This window comes from Mixophyes fleayi, unplaced genomic scaffold (assembly GCF_038048845.1).
Source record: "Mixophyes fleayi isolate aMixFle1 unplaced genomic scaffold, aMixFle1.hap1 Scaffold_48, whole genome shotgun sequence".
Taxonomy (NCBI): domain Eukaryota; kingdom Metazoa; phylum Chordata; class Amphibia; order Anura; family Limnodynastidae; genus Mixophyes; species Mixophyes fleayi.
This window is the reverse complement of record NW_027448168.1, coordinates 369,667-389,341: the sequence shown is the minus strand read 5'-3', so window position 1 is coordinate 389,341 and position 19,675 is coordinate 369,667. Positions and strand designations below refer to the sequence as shown.

At 41.5% G+C, this 19,675-nt stretch overlaps 2 long non-coding RNA genes across 2 annotated transcripts; both read left to right on the top strand.

The window, feature by feature from the left end:
• Nucleotides 1-11,798: 11,798 nt before the first annotated feature.
• LOC142134228 (uncharacterized) lies at nt 11,799-19,234 on the top strand. Its single transcript, XR_012687002.1, has 2 exons — nt 11,799-12,533; nt 17,723-19,234. It is a non-coding gene; the product is annotated as an uncharacterized LOC142134228 (long non-coding RNA).
• LOC142134229 (uncharacterized) lies at nt 12,932-16,456 on the top strand. The gene is made up of 2 exons (XR_012687003.1): nt 12,932-13,283; nt 14,594-16,456. It is a non-coding gene; the product is annotated as an uncharacterized LOC142134229 (long non-coding RNA).
• Nucleotides 19,235-19,675: the final 441 nt, after the last annotated feature.

Here is a 19,675-nt window from a genome sequence, read left to right as displayed (position 1 = left end):
CGCATTTGGGTAAGTTTATGCTAATAAAAGATATATGCACTTTTCTTGCCTACCCATACTATTTAATAACCACCAAAAATTAAGCAATATGTAAGCACTGCTTCCAGTTGAAATCAGTCTGTCTGTCTATCTATCTATCTATCTTTCTATCTATCTATCTTTCTATCTTTCTATCTATCTATCCGTCTGTCTATCTTTAAAACTGAAAGACATCCATTAAACATACACAATGACAGCATATTTAGTGTGTAATTGATGCTAAAACACAATTCTCACTCTCCTAATATAGCTGATTTTTGACAATGAACTGCATTTTTCATGTGAAGCATTTGATGTCATAAAGATGTAAACCTCACAAAGCAATTCTGTCACTGGTCAGTTTGCTTGACAGACATCTGACTTTAAGGTACTAGCCAATGGAAACATGGTGACATGTAAATATGAAAGCACATTAGGACAAAATATGCAATAAGATAGAGGCAAAGGGAGATGGCTGCTGGGAATGTATTTCATTTATCCCAGAAAATCTTTAAATCTAAGTATTAATACTATGTTGATGTACTTTTGAAATTGGAGAGCTACTTTTTACTAAAAGTACATCTCCCTTATATAATTAAGTATAATGCAGACCTGCTCAAAAACTTAGTATAATTAAAGAAGTCTTATGCCATAAATGATGATGATGAGAGCTGCTTATGTGAATGTCTATAGTGGTTTTCTCTACCAGTGTCACTGTATTAGACAACTGTTATTAAACTTAGCAATAATGATGCATTAATCTGCCAATCAAGTGTGAAAGCTGGCTATGTGTATAGGCATAGTAAACACATATCATCATCATCCTCATTATCATTTATTTATATAGTGTCACTAATAGCGCAGCGCTGTACAGAGAACCCATTCACATCAGTCCCTACCCTATTGGAGCTTACAGTCTAAATTCCCTAATATAGACACACACTCACACACAGACAGAGAGGGAGAGACTAGGGTCAATTTTGATAGCAGCCAATTAACCTAACAGTATGTTTTTTGGAGTGTGGGAGGAAACCACAGCACCCGGAGGAAACCCACGCAAACACAGGGAGAACATACAAACTTCACACAGATAAGGCCATTGTTGATATAAGTACTGGCTCTGCTTACCATTGTCCAGTCTAGTACATAACTGTATTAATGCTGTGAAATATTATTACTTTGAATGCCTTAAATATGCAAGAGCGCATTTGGGTAAGTTTATGCTAATAAAAGATATATGCACTTTTCTTGCCTACCCATACTATTTAATAACCACCAAAAATTAAGCAATATGTAAGCACTGCTTCCAGTTGAAATCAGTCTGTCTGTCTGTCTATCTATCTATCTATCTATCTATCTTTCTATCTATCTATCTTTCTATCTTTCTATCTATCTATCCGTCTGTCTATCTTTAAAACTGAAAGACATCCATTAAACATACACAATGACAGCATATTTAGTGTGTAAATGATGCTAAAACACAATTCTCACTCTCCTAATATAGCTGATTTTTGACAATGAACTGCATTTTTCATGTGAAGCATTTGATGTCATAAAGATGTAAACCTCACAAAGCAATTCTGTCACTGGTCAGTTTGCTTGACAGACATCTGACTTTAAGGTACTAGCCAATGGAAACATGGTGACATGTAAATATGAAAGCACATTAGGACAAAATATGCAATAAGATAGAGGCAAAGGGAGATGGCTGCTGGGAATGTATTTCATTTATCCCAGAAAATCTTTAAATCTAAGTATTAATACTACGTTGATGTACTTTTGAAATTGGAGAGCTACTTTTTACTAAAAGTACATCTCCCTTATATAATTAAGTATAATGCAGACCTGCTCAAAAACTTAGTATAATTAAAGAAGTCTTATGCCGGGGGCGTGGCTTGGCGGCCATTCGAGCTGGACGTGTTAGGAGTGAGCTCCTGCTCCAACATATAATTTACCCCCTGATATCCTGTGTTGGGGTGCGCTCAACAACTATATTCGGGCAGAATCACATCACAGCACACCTAAGCTGCTTTTTGAGCCCTCAAACACCCGTGGCTCTGTTATATACTCGAGAGTCGGGAGCGCGGCATAGCTATCCTCGTGGCTACTACTACGGAACTTCCACCTCATCTCCATCCCAAGATTGAACACCACCAGTTGATCTACACACATACTGGCCTGGAACTTACCTGTCTGGTGGGCATCTAACTGCGCAGATCTAGCGGGGTGCTGGGCGGTGTCCCCCCCCCCCCCGGTGAGATAGTCTTGCGGGCGCGACAGCCTGCCATCTACAAGCGGACGGAGAGGCCCTTCTGCATGCTGGCCTGAATCTGGAGACAAGGAGGAGAGGCTGTGGGTAGGTGCGGTGGCTCCGCCAGGGGCCCCGGCGTCTATTAGCGGTCCGGATCCAACGGAACAACACCAGGCTCCTGCATGCTGGCATTCAATCGCCTGTTGCAGCATAAAACAGACCCTGCAGCTGCTGTCTCTTTGGCCTCGCTGACGCCGTGAGGTACTAAATAAGGTATAAGTTATCTATATATGTGGGAAGACTGGCCAGGGAAGGTTGATCCCGTACAGATAGCAGGGCTGTAGTGCAGAACTCTTGCAGAGGGGAATAGTTACCTGCTAAGTGGCAGACCTCATCCAGTGGAAGTCTTTCTGCTCAAATTTAACGTGCAACAGATCTGGACTGAGTCTTCCTGGTGTAGCAACACTGACATCTAGTGGTAGACTCTCGTTAATACATTATCCAACCTAAGTTTACAAAGTCCACAAATATACAAATTCTTCAAGTTTGCCCTGGGGAAGTTGGCTCTCTGGCCAGATAGGGTCGCCCTGAACACATGTAATACTCCTGTAACAGACCACGGGCTGCGTTCCGCGGGATGGCTGCCTAGACCAATCATGAGGAGGGGTGAATAGCGGCAGTCTTACCTCAACATTATGTACTACCTGCAATGATCATTATACCTTGAACACGCTGCTGAACACACTTAGGATCGTCTTGATGGGCAAAGACCGTAAAAGCTCAGCTAAGAAAAATCAAAGAAAACCCCAAGAGACCCCCCAACGTTCTGATCTTCGCTCATACTTAAAAACCCCTGTGGTCACGGAAGAACTAGAAATGGCATCTCCCTCTGTCGCTTCTGGATCCACATTGCCTGAACCACGACAGGATGAAACATGTCACCAGAAGGGGACTGGGATAACAGAGCAACCCGATTTGTCACAAGTCTTACGAATGCTTAAGTCTCTCCCAACTAAGCAAGAGCTACCCTCCAAAAAAGATTTTGAAGCGCTAGAAGCAAAATTACAGGAGATTGTCCACCGGGAAGTGGTCACACTGCAAGCAGATATCGCTCACCTTGGCCACCGATTGGTAGCCCTTGAGGAACATAAAGAAAAAGGTGATGAGCGTGTTACAGCCCTGGAAAAGACGGTGGCGGAACAGGCAAAGGCTCTGCAGGGATTCCAGCTAAAGATGGATGATCTAGATAATCGGGGTCGCCGTAACAATCTGCGGATAAGGGGTTTGCCTGAAGATGTCCCCCCACAGGGCCTGATTGATGCTTTGACAAAAGTGTTTAATGAGATCCTGGAATTACCATCAGACAACATAATCGTATTTGACAGGGCGCATAGAGCGTTACGCCCAAGGGGGGCCCCAACGGAAAGGCCTAGAGATGTTATATGCCGTCTCCACTACTACACGCAGAAGGATGAAATCGTCCGAAAGATAAGGGGTCTCCAAGGATTGGAGTTCAACGGTCAGGAAATCCACATATTCCAAGATCTATCCTGGCAAACTTTACAATTTCGGAGGCAGCTTAAACCCCTTACGGAGGAACTCCGGAAAAAATCGATTAAATACAGGTGGGGCTTCCCGCTTCAACTGCAAGTTACACATGAGGGGAAATCGACGGTTCTCAGGATTCCGCCAGACCTGCCAGACTTCTGTACCACTTTGAACATTCCTCTAATAACTCTAGTTGAATGGCAGGAGTCCCATCAACGTTTGTATCCGGAAACGGAGGCTCAACAAGATGATAGGTTCCAATTTCCAAGTAGATCCAAACGGTCACCCCAAAAGCGTCTGAATCAGCAGGCACAAGGGAACACTTGAATAAGCACAACTGAGTGCGAGCACCCACTTTTTGGAGGAGAACCTCTCACAAGACCCAATCAGGGATTTGCTACTGTGAACAGCTTCCCTTGGGCGAGATTATTCTTATCTTATCTTTGCTTACTTTATCTCCTTCATCTTTGATGTGCTATTTACAATCGCTAGTGTCCACGATGGATTTGTTTAGCCCATCACTATTTTTCTAAAGTTCTCTATAAGATTTCTAAGGTTATAGTGTTATAATGTTTTCTAATATTATAATGTTCAAATATTTCCGATTAGCTGTGTGTTCATGCATAGTTGTTTGTTGTTCTTTTTACAAAATTGAATAGGTTAGTACATATAAGTAATAGAGGTCCTGCGTCTCTCTGGAGGATAGGGGCTTGGGCTGAGATTACCCGGGACTCTGCCGAAGGCGAGGTGCGGACCATTTACCCATGTTTGTTTGATTGTCGCTGTTTATTGCCCTCCTCAGGGCTCCAAGACCGAGTGCTATATTCCGGATCATGTCTGGACCACGGTCCTATATGGTTGGCCGGAACGGTCTTATAAAATTGCCAATGATTCATAGCTCTTTATTGAAACTGATGCCTCAGTTTAAGCAGTTATGGCTCCCTGACCCTCTTCCCTTCCCCCCCATCCCTACTTTCTTCGATTCTTCCCAACTACAATCCACTTATGGGTTCATACACCTTTTCTCCATGTGGTGGTACACATGCAAATACTTAGAACTGCTTGGTAATGGTGGGTAGACTCAGATGCGTTACCCTTAATGTTAAGGGTCTAAATGTCCCGGAAAAGCGGTCCCGTTTATTACGTGACCTTATGGCCAAGAAAATTGACGTAGCCTTCATACAGGAAACTCATTTCAAACAAGGTTTTGTTCCTAGGTTGAACAGCCGCCAATTCCCACATGTCTTTACGAGTAATAATGCGGAAAATAAGTCCTTGGGAGTGGCAATTCTTATGTCCAATCGTTTGCCTGTTCAAGATATAGACACACACACACTACAGGAAGGTAGAGGTTTGGCAGTGACATGTATGATATCCACCCAAATGTATACCTTTGTTAATATTTATGGTCCGAACTCTAATCAACCTGTATTTCTAGAAAAGCTTCTGGACAAAGTGGAATCGATAAAGAAGGGCATCACCATAATGGGCGGAGATTTCAACTGGGTTCTGAACCCCACGACGGACTCTTCCTCGGGATCCGCTAGACTGGCCGGTAAGCTGTATCGAAGGGTGAGACGTACTCTGCACGAACACCAGCTGGTTGACGCGTGGCGTCTCAAACACCCCACAGACCGTGACTATACCTTCTTCTCACACCCACATAATACATATTCGAGACTGGACTATTTCTTTCTTACTCACAACCATCTGCCCCTGATCTCAGAGGTAACGATAGGCCAGATCACATGGTCAGATCACGCGCCGGTGTACCTGACGCTCTCTATTTCTAAGACAGTTAATAGACCCTTCACCTGGAGACTAAACGAGCTTCTAATTCAAGAAGCGCATAACAAGACAGTGATAGAAGAGGCCATCACGGACTATATCCAGACCAACGACACCCCCGACATTTCGAAGATATCTCTATGGGAAGCTCATAAATGCGTTATACGGGGTAAGCTTATTCAAATGGGTGCGATTAGAAAGCGAGAAAAAATAGCCCATAGGGACTCGCTCCTAGAAAAAATAAACACACTTGAAACGCGACACAAATCAGACCTGGATCCCTCTGTTATGACAGAATTGACAGAAACCCGGAAGGCCTTAAACCAACTAATGTCAGATAAAATTAAATATGACCTCCGTAGATGTCAGAACCAGTTCTATCAGTGGGGAGACAAGCCAGGGAGGCTTCTGGCCCGTGCTCTGCGCAAACAGAGAGCTCAACTATATGTTCCCCAGATCAAGACAGACGCAGGGTCCACACTAGTTCATACTTCTGATATCGCTGGGGCGTTCCAGGACTATTACACCAAGCTTTATAATTTGTTTGACACACCTAAGACAGCTTGCCACCAGACCAAGCAGGCCCGCGTAGCAGAATACCTTGAGCGTATTGATTTCCCCACGCTAGATGACGATTCTGTACAACTGTTAGAAGAACCCTTTACGATTGAGGAACTGGAAGAGGCGATCAAGACGACGCCATCAGGGAAAAGCCCGGGACCGGACGGTTTTACCACTCTTTACTACAAAATTTTCAAAACACAGTTAGCCCCTCTCTTGCTACAGGCCTTTAACTCTGTCTCTGCCCAGAAACACTTTTCCCCTCAAACACTAACCGCCCAGATTACTGTATTGCCAAAAGAAGGGAAAGACCCAGCTTCATGTGCTAGTTATAGGCCCATCTCCCTACTTAATGGGGACATTAAGCTTTACGCTAAACTGATTGCAAACAGATTAAAACCATATCTGACCCAAATCATTCACTCCGATCAGGTGGGGTTTGTCCCGGGGAGGGAGGCGAGGGACAATACCACGAAAATACTCAATTTAGTACAGTATGCACACACCGCCAATATTCCTATGGTTTTACTATCCACAGATGCCGAAAAGGCATTTGATAGAGTGGACTGGGAATTTATGAGGGGGGTCCTCAGCCATCTGGGTTTAGGCCCTTTGAGTATGGCCAGAATTGAGGCCTTGTATACGAAGCCAACGGCAAGAGTCAGGGTTAACGGGGAACTATCAGAACCCATTGTAATATCCAACGGCACCAGACAGGGATGCCCCCTGTCTCCGTTGATCTTTATCTTGTGCATGGAAGCACTGGCTCGATCCATTCGGGCAAACCCTGATATCTCTGGTCTACGGTTGGAAGACAAAAACTTTAAATTGGCACTTTTCGCAGATGACCTCCTGGCAATCCTCACTAACCCTGTGGTTTCGATTCCTAACTTAGTGGCAGAATTTCAACAATTTGGCGAGCTGTCTGGCTTTAAAATTAACTACTCAAAATCGGTAGCACTCAACATCTCTGCGCCCGAGGCAGTGGTTGAAGGCCTGAAGCCAGCATTCTCATTCATGTGGCATCCCTCACGACTTAAATATCTGGGGGTGTTTATCAACAAGGACAACACAAAGATTTTTGAGGACAATTTTATTCCCATCACCAATACAATTTGTAGGGATCTGAGAAACTGGTGTCCAAAGGGCTTTTCCCTGATAGGGAGACTCAATGTGGTCAAGATGAATGTATTACCACGGGTCCTCTACTTGCTCCAAACATTCCCTATACACCTTCCCACTTCTTGGTTCAAGACACTACATAAAGCAATTAGGGACTTTGTATGGAAGGGGAGACGCCCCCGTTTTAAACATGAAATTTTATATATGCGGAAGCACGCTGGGGGATTACAACTCCCCAACTTTGCATTATATTACGATGCGGCCATGCTGAATAGGGTGGTGGACTGGACAAGACAGAGACTGGACAAGCAATGGGTCTGGATAGAGAGTTACGTTGTAGGTAAGGCACTTAAGTTCTCACCATGGCTATACTCACTTCCTAAAGTCATTCACCCGACCGTTTCACCAACCCTGGCTAGATGGGCCAAATTACGCGCGACTCCTCACATTTCCTCACGACATTCGCCTTTGACCCCAATATTTGACAACCCAGAGTTTCCCCCAGGACTTACTAGACAGATATTTAGATGTTGGATTGGGGCAGGGCTCCGCAGGGCCGGCCAGCTGGTGGACGCGTCTGGGGTCTTACCCTTCACCACTCTCCAAGCTAAATGGGAACTACCAAATGTGGAGATTTGGCGATATATACAGCTCCGCCATTTTCTGGGATCCTTGGAGGTTCGGGAGTCGGTGGGGCGGCCACTTACTCAGTTTGAATCTTTATGTACCACTGCATTATACCCTAGCCATACTTTGTCTCTTATTTACAGTATCCTCATTGAACATGCTTATAATAAACAACCCACCTTCATTCGAGAATGGGAGAGGGAGCTGACTTGCTCGATACCTGAGCAAGATTGGAAAAATATCCTCTTACGCACTCAGTCAAGCTCGGTCAGTGTACGGGTGGTGGAGACACAATATAAGATTTTGACTAGGTGGTACAGATGCCCCAACCAGTTGGCTAAGATGGTTCCTGGGGTGTCAAACATGTGCTGGCGATGTATGTCGGCGCCAGGTACTCCGTTGCATATATGGTGGGAATGCATAGCTCTTAGAACTTTCTGGGATGCAGTCCTTTCAATTTCTAAAGAAATAATGGGCGTTGAACCACCTAATTGCCCCAAATACTGGTTATTGAATGATAATAAATTATCCATCTCTAAATATAAAAAATCAACAATTAAAAATCTTAGCAACGCGGCAAAGGCCGTGATTCCGGTGCATTGGAGATCGCAGAATATTCCTACCATCAAAGAGTGGTTTGCCCGCTTAGAATCCTATAGAATGATGGACGATATACTCTACTCATCAAGAGACAAATATAGGGAGTATTACCATATATGGTTCAAATGGCTCGAATTTAAGGATTCACCACTATATTCTCAGTGGAATAGGTGAACCCCCCCCTCCTACCCCCCACTCCCCCCTTTTCTCCCCTCTGATCTATCCCTCCTTCCCTGTCTTTCTCCCTCTTGGTCTTTCCCCCATCCCTTAATGGTGTATTATAGTATACTAAACGGTACTTTGTTTCTATACTGATGCACTGTCAAGTCTAATTCATGTAATCGTATCTTTATATGCAATATTTATAAATGTCTTTAATGCATCGTTCAATGCAAAATAGATATGTTTGTAAAAGCTGTTTAATTTCTTCAATAAAAAAAAAGAATTTAAAAAAAAAAAAAAAAAAAAAAGAAGTCTTATGCCATAAATGATGATGATGAGAGCTGCTTATGTGAATGTCTATAGTGGTTTTCTCTACCAGTGTCACTGTATTAGACAACTGTTATCAAACTTAGCAATAATGATGCATTAATCTGCCAATCAAGTGTGAAAGCTGGCTATGTGTATAGGCATAGTAAACACATATCATCATCATCCTCATTATCATTTATTTATATAGTGTCACTAATAGCGCAGCGCTGTACAGAGAACCCATTCACATCAGTCCCTACCCTATTGGAGCTTACAGTCTAAATTCCCTAATATAGACACACACTCACACACAGACAGAGAGGGAGAGACTAGGGTCAATTTTGATAGCAGCCAATTAACCTAACAGTATGTTTTTTGGAGTGTGGGAGGAAACCCACGCAAACACAGGGAGAACATACAAACTTCACACAGATAAGGCCATTGTTGATATAAGTACTGGCTCTGCTTACCATTGTCCAGTCTAGTACATAACTGTATTAATGCTGTGAAATATTATTACTTTGAATGCCTTAAATATGCAAGAGCGCATTTGGGTAAGTTTATGCTAATAAAAGATATATGCACTTTTCTTGCCTACCCATACTATTTAATAACCACCAAAAATTAAGCAATATGTAAGCACTGCTTCCAGTTGAAATCAGTCTGTCTGTCTGTCTATCTATCTATCTATCTATCTATCTTTCTATCTATCTATCTTTCTATCTATCTATCTTTCTATCTTTCTATCTATCTATCCGTCTGTCTATCTTTAAAACTGAAAGACATCCATTAAACATACACAATGACAGCATATTTAGTGTGTAATTGATGCTAAAACACAATTCTCACTCTCCTAATATAGCTGATTTTTGACAATGAACTGCATTTTTCATGTGAAGCATTTGATGTCATAAAGATGTAAACCTCACAAAGCAATTCTGTCACTGGTCAGTTTGCTTGACAGACATCTGACTTTAAGGTACTAGCCAATGGAAACATGGTGACATGTAAATATGAAAGCACATTAGGACAAAATTAGGGATGAGCGCACTCGGATTTCCTGAATCCGAGCCCACCCGAACGTTGCGGATCCGAGTCGGATCCGAGACAGATCCGGGTATTGGCGCCAAATTCAAAAGTGAAACTGAGGCTCTGACTCATAATCCCGTTGTCGGATCTCGCGATACTCGGATCCTATAAATTCCCCGCTAGTCGCCGCCATCTTCACTCGGGCATTGATCAGAGTAGAGGGAGGGTGTGTTAGGTGGTCCTCTGTGCTGTTTAGTTCTGTGCTGTTTAGTTCTGTGCTGTGCTGTGCTGTGCTGTGTTCTGCAGTATCAGTCCAGTGGTGCTGTGTCCTGTGCTCTGTCCTGCTGAGTTCCGTAGTGCTGCTGGGTCCTGTGCCGTGTCCTGTTCAGTCCAGTGGTGCTGTGTCCTGTGCTCTGTGCTTCTAAGGGCATAGTTATTTCCCCAATATTCCCCTGTGTTTAAAAAAATAAAAAAAAGTTTTTTTAAAAAATACCAAAAACTACTTTAATATTTTTTAATTACCACCAAATTTGCAAAACCAATCCTGCAGTATAAGCCCATTGGTACTGCAATATTACCAAGTTCACACATTCAGCAGTAAAAGTCCAGTGGTACTGCAATATTACAAAGTTTACACATTCTGCAGTATCAGTCCAGTGGTGCTGTGTCCTGTGCTCTGTCCTGCTGAGTTCCGTAGTGCTGCTGGATCCTGTGCCGTGTCCTGTTCAGTCCAGTGGTGCTGTGTCCTGTGCTCTGTGCTTCTAAGGGCATAGTTATTTCCCCACTATTCCCAAGTTTTTTAAAAATAAGAAAAAAGTAAAAAAAAATAAAAAATTAAAAAAAAAAAAAATATATAATAATCATAACCAAATTTGTAAAACCAATCCAGCAGTATAAGTCCATTGGTACTGCAATATTACCAAGTTCACACATTCTGCAGTATCTTGTGCTACATATAATGGAGACCAAAAATTTGGAGGATAAAGTAGGGAAAGATCAAGACCCACTTCCTCCTAATGCTGAAGCTGCTGCCACTAGTCATGACATAGACGATGAAATGCCATCAACGTCGTCTTCCAAGCCCGATGCCCAATCTCGTAGTACCGGGCATGTAAAATCCAAAAAGCCCAAGTTAAGAAAAAGTAGCAAAAAGAGAAACTTAAAATCATCTGAGGAGAAACGTAAAGTTGCCAATATGCCATTTACGACACGGAGTGGCAAGGAACGGCTTAGGCCCTGGCCCGTGTTCATGACTAGTGGTTCAGCTTCACCCACGGATCTTAGCCCTCCTCCTCCTCCCCCCCCCTACAAAAAATTGAAGAGAGTTATGCTGTCAGCAACAAAACAGCAAACAACTCTGCCTTCTAAAGAGAAATTATCACAAATCCCCAAGGCGAGTCCAAGCGTGTTGGTGGTTGTCAAGCCTGACCTTCCCATCACTGTACTTCCCATCACTGTACGGGAAGAGGTGGCTCGGGAGGAGGCTATTGATGATGTAGCTGGCGCTGTGGAGGAACTTGATGATGAGGATGGTGATGTGGTTATTGTAAATGAGGCACCAGGGGGGGAAACAGCTGATGTCCATGGGATGAAAAAGCCCATCGTCATGCCTGGTCAGAAGACCAAAAAATGCACCTCTTCGGTCTGGAGTTATTTTTATCCAAATCCAGACAACCAATGTATGGCAATATGTAGCTTATGTAAAGCTCAAATAAGCAGGGGTAAGGATCTTGCCCACCTAGGAACATCCTCCCTTATACGTCACCTGAATAACCTTTGTTAAATATGATTTTTTGTTAAGGCCTCATAAGGCCTTTGTTCAGCCATTTTTTTGTAACTTGCATAGAAATATTATTTGCTAGAAGAGATTATTCATTTTTCTGTTAACTTGCAGTTTTGCAATATGTGAGCCTATGGCCTTGAAGTTGAACTAATAGAGAACACCTGAAGAATGTAACCAGTTATGAAAACAATAATGAGCTTCATATCCAGCTGGTAGTATGGGAGCTGTATCCATGGTGTTACACATAGCATATCTCCAACTCCCCTTGAGATAAGAAATAATAGGCTCATCTGTCCTTAGAAGGGGGAGAAAAGTAAACACCTCAAGAATACGTGAGAAAGTTAATCAGTAGCGCTTCTCATAAACTAGTGGTATAAACTATTGTATGCATATGACGTAGGATTCATTTATTCAGTAGCCTATAAAAACCTGTATCTTTGTATCAATAAACTAGAGAATATTCCTTGTATACAGAACTTGGTCTGTGTCAATTCTCTCCAGCTGATTGAAGCGCTTCCAGATATACTTGACACCACAGGCAGACTTGGGTCAGAATTTTAGATCTAACAACTTGGAGGTCGCCACAGAGATTCGCTGTCCAGCAGGCTACAAGACAGACAACGGAGGTTTCCCAGCACATTGAACCCCAACATCCGCGGTCAGTAGATTTCTACTCGTTGGTCTTCCTAGTCTGGGTCACCTCATGTCTGTCTGAGGCACCTGACACGCGAATTTGTGAGTCTCAAGTATCATCTGATTAATATAATACAGTATTAACCCAATTTGTTTACTGTAATTGTATTGTTGATTAGATTTTTGAAAGATGATTGAATTTTGAGTGCATGTGTTTGTACCTATGTATGATGTATAAAGCATAAAAGTCACATAAGACATTGATCAAAGAAGCATGTAATGGAATAGAGGGATTTAGAGAGTTATTGTTTTGAACATTGAGTGAACATTTTAGACACCATCCCCAGAGGTATATCAAAGAAGGGAGATTCTGTAATCTGCCCAAATTGTGTAAGAGAGATTTCCAAAAGACCTTCGTCCCAGATACTGTCAAAGAAGCTATTTAGCACGGACATCCAGTACAAGGAGTCCACAGAACGGGACGTCCAGTGCAAGGACAACCCACAGAAACTAGATAAGAGTCCCGATTTGGACTCAACAGAATACTGTCAATACGAGTAATATAGATAGTAAACAAATGACAGCAGCTCCCTCATAGATATGATGCACAAAGACTTAAGGAAATGGGGGAGTAGAAGGTCTGCAGGGAATTTTTCAAGAAAGCGGGGATAGCCAAAGATATGTGTGGATGGAGAAACAAAGGTGTTGCAAGTGGTAATGTGACAAGAACAAAGGGGTATTGAGATCAAACCCCAAGAGATTGTTTGAGGTGGCACAGGAAAGTTAAGAGATCTGAAAAGTCGAAATATATGTGGATATGCTAAATGCATCGGAAGCTGAATAATGAATCAAGTAGGTTGTATATTATAAATGTATGTTTGATCCTGTGCAGCTGAATAAGTGAAATGTGCCCCTCCCTTATTCTGTGTAAATGATTTCAGTGTGTTGAGATAAGAAGCACACTGTTTTTTGTTTTTTGACAATGTATGAAAAATTGAAAAAAATGTGTCCGGAGTGCTGATTGATGATAACATGTTGAAGCTAACTTGTATTTAGTGTAATGCTGGGACTTGTAGTTCCACAGCAGTAGGCTGGAAGATGTCAGTTAAGTTTTCTTTCTCTGTATGTGAGTTTTGTCTCCGTCTTACTGCGTGTGAGAGAGATCCGTGATAATTCACATTGTTTGTTCTCTGTCTTAGTGCTCTATAAGGGAGATGTTTGATTTACTTTAAATCACAATGTTTGTCTGTCTTGTCCGTTTTTTACAAGAGACATGTTTCAAGGTTGAAAAAGTTGTACATTCATTGCTTAATGATAAGCTTTTAAAAAGATACAAAAGAAGTTTTAAAATGTTTGGTCCGATTGCACGGACAAGATTGTAAATAATGTACATTATCACTATAATTACTAGTGTCAGAACAAAGTTGGCTGGGATCCAACAAGCCGTTTCTGTATTTAAACAAAGTAATTTTGTTTTTGAAGTTGAGAAAAATAGCTTTCTCTTTAATGAAGTTGAGAATTGTGGGAGTGAGCTTACATGCAGACATTAAAATCTGTTTTTATCTGTGTTAAAATGGCGCTGATGAATGTTCTCAGAAATCAGGAGGGTTTGTTATGCCTTTAAAGAAATGTTACGAGATAAAATGTCGTCTGTGAGCGAGACTTAAGTGAATATATTTTTACTTTGAACACGAAAATCACAGAATCTAGAAATATGTGTGAATATTTGGTCACGGGAGAGAGATTTTGTTGAGAAAATGTTGAATGATTTACAGACACAATGTATTGTGTCTAACGAGAGTACTCTGATTTATGAGACAGTGCTGCTTTTAAAATGGTTGAATACTTGGAACCAAGATTCCAGATTGAATGTTTCTAAACCCGGAAATTTAATTAGTGTCATTTAAAAGGGCTGTACTAAGAGATGATAAGAAAGGAGTGGCTTTGAACACTCGCCCAGGTCTCGTCACTTTGACATTCTCTATTTGTGAAATTAGGGACTGCCCCTTTGAGGAAATCAAGGCATGGAACGCATAGCGTCACAGTTAAGCTTTCAGCAGCTGTTCACTGGTTACCTGATAACAGTATACACGCATGTTACAGTTACAGTAATTCCTAGTAAATAAATGTTAATCTCTATGCAAAAGTTTTTTTATTCACAGGTCTCCAGCTGCAAAGACCCATTAGGCAATCCAGATTGCATTGATTTAACTTCCAATGCACCATCTTTGCACCACAACAAACATAAGTATAAACTAATGAAGGATTTAAATAACGTAAACTCTTCTGAGTAATGATTACCTTGTTTTGGAAAGAGATATTAGAGTTTATGTGCTATTCGCATAGCAAATGCATGAACTAGGTGGTTTTTCTGTATGTGCAGAAAGCAAAAGGTTTTTATTTGTATCCTCATTACAGTTTTGAGTAAATCAGTGTTTGTAAAGACATTTACTGCCCTTATTTACTGTGCTATAATTGTCATATACTGTAAATAATTCTTTTTATTGTGGGTATGGTAATGCATTGATGGGAATTCTATATTTTTACAGAAATGAAAAAGATTTAAGACTTTAAGAGCAATTGTATGTGCTCCTGCATTAGCACTTCTGGATCATAGCAAGCCATTTATACTCTCCTCTGAGCAGAACCAAATGTTTAACCAATTTTAAGCTGAAATAACTTCAGCGCCAGCACTGGCTTTGCCAGATTATGACAAGCCTTTCACATTATTTTGTTATGAAGTCAGTGCACATGTACAAGGAGTACTGACACAAATACATGGTCGCAAGCTAAGGTCACTTGCATACTACTCTGCTTTAGTGCTTGAAAAGAGTATAGATATTGTGCTAGGACACCCAGTTACCTTAACGGTATCGTACGTTGTGACAGAAACCAAGCACAAGCAAAACATTTGTTACCGGCCAGATTTACTAAGTATGAAGATATACAGCACAAAGGACATTCCCTCCTATTGTGAAATGAGTGACATATAACACTTGCCGAGCGCACTGTGTATTTTCTTCCTCCCTTTCCTTTTTTATTAGAAGACAAAAAAAAAAAAAAAGGAAGCACAAGAGGCCCCAGAGCCTCTCATGTTCACAGATATATGTTAAGACCTTCAGACAAGGGGAATCTGAGTAAACTGTATTTTACGTTTTTTAAAGGTCCAAGGGAGATCAGAGAGGGGAGTTCATTGATATTAGCAGGAGGAATATAGATTGCACGTTATTTTCCTTTGCTGTGCGCTGTAGATGTGTACTAGACTAGAAAGGAAACTCAAGTTTGGAAGAACCAGACTCAGGCCCATAGTAATGTATAGATCATTATACATAATTAGAAAATTCTAATATGAAAGTTTAACCCAACCAAATAAAGAAAAGAGCAACCCATGACTACAGGGGTTTATACCCAATGCAGGAATGTGTTTGTGAGTATTGTGGCCCAACACATTATTATATACACTAATAGAACTGATGATGTGGCTTATTAACAGGTTATTTAAGCTAAGTGTTTCTCTTCCAGAAGAATTAAAGTTACCACATCTGTCTTAACCGTTGTACTGTACACTCCATCTAATGAGTGTAAACTTTGTGGAACTCAGAAACCAAGAACCTTTTCCTTGGATTCCACATGCTCCTTACTGAAGCCTATCCTAATGAAGTAGCACTGCTTACTCCCAGTAACGTTACACTTAAGCAGTGCACAATGTTGAATCCTGCTGCCTTATTGCAGCAAGTTTCAAAAGATGGGAGAAGTACCTGTATATATTGGGGTTACCCTAGGGATTTGGGGGAATTCCATTCCAGCTTGAACAGAAAGAAAGAAAAAAAAAATGCAAACAAAATTTTTCTGAACATGATTGCATAGAACTAATGAAACAAGAATCTTTGGTTTTATCTCACATTAAAGATAAACCATTACCAGATGCAGACATCACTCTTTTTGTAGATGGTTCACACTATCACATAGATCCTGTCCCGTATACAGGGTGTGCTGTAACCACACACACAGAAATAGTGATTCAACAGACTCTACCGAGTCACATGTCAGCACAAGAAGCTGAACTAAAGGCCCTGACACTTGCATGCATATATGAAAAAGGACAAAGAGTAAATATTTACACTGATTCAAGTTATGCATTTGTAATTGCGCATGATTATGGCCCTGTATGGAAAAGTAGGGACCTTATGGGTTCAGCAAGCAAACCAGTCAATATGATGAACATACCAGGGCACTGTTCACTGCATTCCAGCTGTCCTCCAAACAGTGATGAAGGTGAAGACACACACAGAGATACTACCCCCGAAGCTAAGTGAAATAGACCAGGCCGCACGAGAAGCCGCCATAGCCCCAGTACCCCAAGGGGAGTCTATTTACATGGTGACCCCCTGACCCCTGTTTGACCAGAGCACACTCCAACTTATGGAAAGACAAGCAACAGAAAATAAGAAAAAGACTTGGGCAATACATGGAGCACTAGAAGTGCAAGGAGTGGTGTAAAGGTCAGCGTTTGTGTCTGCCAAAAGTAGTTTATCCCATTATGGCCAATATAGCACACGAGAAAGTGCATCTGGGAAAAGATGCTATGGTTGTACTCACTAGCAGCTTATGGATAGTACCAGGGTTCGCCCAAGCAGCACAGTCGTTAGTGGCAGAATGCCTAGTCTGTGCACAAAGTAACCCGAGTAAGTCTGTCCTATGGAAAAGCACACCCCAGACATAATATCCCTATAAGAGGATACAGATAGACTTTATAACTTCCCAAATGCTCGGGCTTTGAGAATGTGCTTGTCTGTGTCAACTTCTTTAGTCACTGGCTGGAGACATGGCTGTATAGAAAAGCAAATGCTAAAGCATTAGCCAAGAAAATTGCGAATGAGGTAATCTGATGATATGGTGTACCAGAGGTCATTGTAAGTGACAGAGGGATACACTTTACGGGGCAAGGATTCCAGAAACTATTACACCCCCTACAGATCCCAAAGTTCAGGATGTATGGAGCGCCTTAATGGTACACTGAAATTGAAAATGCAGAAAATAATGGCTGAAACAGGTCTGCCATGGATCTCATGTTTACCTGCACTCAGTAAAAAATACTGCTAGGAAAGACACAGGTTTAACACCATATGAGATATTGTTTGGCACAGCAAACAGAACAGGCTGTTATTTTCCATAGCAACTACACCATTTATATAGTGATTTGTTGAATTATGTTGCCTTATTATAGAAACAACTAACTGAAATACATGGTCAAATATTCTCCTCCATTGCAAACCCTAATTTTGATACAGGTACCCATAAACTGCACCCTGGGGGGCTGGGTGGTCGTGAGAAAGCACATCAGGAGAAGTCTTGAACCCAGATACAAGGGTCCTTATCAAGTCCTGTTGACGACTCCCATGGCAGTGAAAGTACAGGAAAGAGACACCTGGATTCACGCATAACACTGCAAAGTCTTCAAATCAGGGGAGTCTTGTTCTGATAAATAGAAATGACTGTCTCATTGTATTGATATGTCTTGCCAGAATAATTGTGACTGAAGTAGGGATTAAGGCCTCCCTAACCCAGTATGAAACAGACAGTTAAGTGACATATTGCCTATGCCACTGTGAGAAACATATGGGAAGGAGTGCTCAACAATTTGCACTCATAGTAGAGTAAACTCTGAAAATGTCTTTGTGCAGATGCATAACCTCATTGGTAAAGTTGTCAGTAATGATTCATGTTGGATATTGGAAATATTGGCATTAGTAGCAAATGGTTTTGCAATCCTGTTGATCGTATAGGTGATAATGAAACTAAATATATGGCTGATTAAGAAGTTACTGACACTTGATTGTTGTCTCTCCAAAAAGGGAACCACTGAAAATCCCGAACCTCTGATGATCACAGAAATTACTTCTGAAACCTGACCAGACTATGAGTGTCATGAATTATTTGGACTAGCAAAGCCAAAGAACTGCAGAGTTTGCAACAAGAAACTACTAAAGATTGAACAAAGGACATGCAAGGCCTGCAGAACTACTATAGACTCATTAACTACCTACTAAGAAACCATCTTTTAAGAAACCATCTTCTAAGAAACCATCTTTTCTAGACATGGACATTTGCCAAAATGCATCTCCTCATAAATCAAGTTAGGACAGGGAGGATCACAGGCTTATTAGTGGGGGATGAGTTGACAGATTCCTAAGGGGACCAACTCTATGCATGTGGCCTCCTACATGTGTATAAGTACCTGCTTATTAAGAATGTGGTTCTATAGATAGGATTAGGTAGGTAGGAGGAGAAAGGGTCGAAAATTGAATAAAAGATGGGAAATGTTAAATATGATTTTTTGTTAAGGCCTCATAAGGCCTTTGTTCAGCCATTTTTTTGTAACTTGCATAGAAATATTATTTGCTAGAAGAGATTATTCATTTTTCTGTTAACTTGCAGTTTTGCAATATGTGAGCCTATGGCCTTGAAGTTGAACTAATAGAGAACACCTGAAGAATGTAACCAGTTATGAAAACAATAATGAGCTTCATATCCAGCTGGTAGTATGGGAGCTGTATCCATGGTGTTACACATAGCATATCTCCAACTCCCCTTGAGATAAGAAATAATAGGCTCATCTGTCCTTAGAAGGGGGAGAAAAGTAAACACCTCAAGAATACGTGAGAAAGTTAATCAGTAGCGCTTCTCATAAACTAGTGGTATAAACTATTGTATGCATATGACGTAGGATTCATTTATTCAGTAGCCTATAAAAACCTGTATCTTTGTATCAATAAACTAGAGAATATTCCTTGTATACAGAACTTGGTCTGTGTCAATTCTCTCCAGCTGATTGAAGCGCTTCCAGATATACTTGACACCACAGGCAGACTTGGGTCAGAATTTTAGATCTAACACCTTCATAGTTCAGTGGTTAGTTCAGGAACTGGGGCTAGGACCCTCATCGGTACAGGGACACCTAAATCCCGTGGTCCAGTTGGATACACACCAGCAACACCCTCCTCGTCAACTTCCTCCACAATCTCCATCAGATTCAGTCCTGCAGCCCAAGTCAGCAGCCAGACTGAGTCCTCCTCAATACGGGATTCATCCGAGGAATCCTGCAGCGGTACGCCTACTACTGCCACTGCTGCTGTTGCTGCTGTTAGTCGGTCATCTTCCCAGAGGGGAAGTCGTAAGACCGCTAAGTCTTTCACCAAACAATTGACCGTCCAACAGTCGTTTGCCATGACCACCAAATACGA